This window comes from Globicephala melas, chromosome 4 (genome assembly GCF_963455315.2).
Source record: "Globicephala melas chromosome 4, mGloMel1.2, whole genome shotgun sequence".
Taxonomy (NCBI): Eukaryota; Metazoa; Chordata; class Mammalia; order Artiodactyla; family Delphinidae; genus Globicephala; species Globicephala melas.
This window is the reverse complement of record NC_083317.1, coordinates 132795241-132796080: the sequence shown is the minus strand read 5'-3', so window position 1 is coordinate 132796080 and position 840 is coordinate 132795241. Positions and strand designations below refer to the sequence as shown.

Genomic DNA, 840 nt, shown 5'->3' with positions numbered 1-840 from the left:
AAAGTGTGGGCACCATCACTAAGTTACTGGGTTTGCCCTGCAGCCAAATGTTCTAAAACTCTATGGACAGTTCTAGCACCTTGGGAGCATTGCTAAGTGGAATTTTGTGACAAAGATTTTAACAGAAGGAAAACAGAATGAGTAGTATAATGAAGTCATTGAGAACCATGCTCTGAGTTCAAATCCTGGACCTGAGCTTTGTAGCATCTCCAAGTCTCAGACTCCTCATGCAAAATGGAGATAATGTGTCTTGTAAAATTTTGGTGAGAAATGAAGGAGGTAATTAACATAAAGAACATAGTCTGCCACCTGGCATATACAAAAGGGAAATTAGTGATTATTCAAAGAGCCATGAGCCACAGAAGATAAAAGTCAAAATCAATACATATTTTTCTAAGGCATGAAGAATATGCAGGGGGCGCCTGGATTTGAACCAGGGACCTCTTGATCTGCAGTCAAATGCTCTACCCCTGAGCTATACCCCCACTGACATGGACTTGTTTTCATAATCTCTCTCTCTCTCAACGTTATGATTCTAAACACCAGTAACTCAGGGGAACTATAATCAGAGAGAATGCTGCCTGGAAGAAGTCTGGGCATATCAAGTCTTAGAATTTCATTATGAAAAAAGACCTGACTCCTGAGAATTAAGTTCTCTGAGCCTAGAAACTTAGACTTTCCATACCCAAAGCCTCTGCTGTCTGCCATATCTCATACAAAGTGAACCTTTGTTCCAGATAAAAATCCTCAGGTTTTCCACAAATAACATCATCAGTATAATGGGATGATTGGATTCCTGTCATGTTTCCTTAGCTACGGCTCCCAGCAACTGAGATCCTC

At 40.6% G+C, this 840-nt stretch overlaps 1 non-coding gene across 1 annotated transcript; it reads right to left on the bottom strand.

Annotated features, from left to right (window-relative positions):
- Positions 1 to 413: 413 nt before the first annotated feature.
- TRNAC-GCA (transfer RNA cysteine (anticodon GCA)) lies at positions 414 to 485 on the bottom strand. The gene has a single exon. It is a non-coding gene; the product is annotated as a tRNA-Cys (tRNA).
- Positions 486 to 840: the final 355 nt, after the last annotated feature.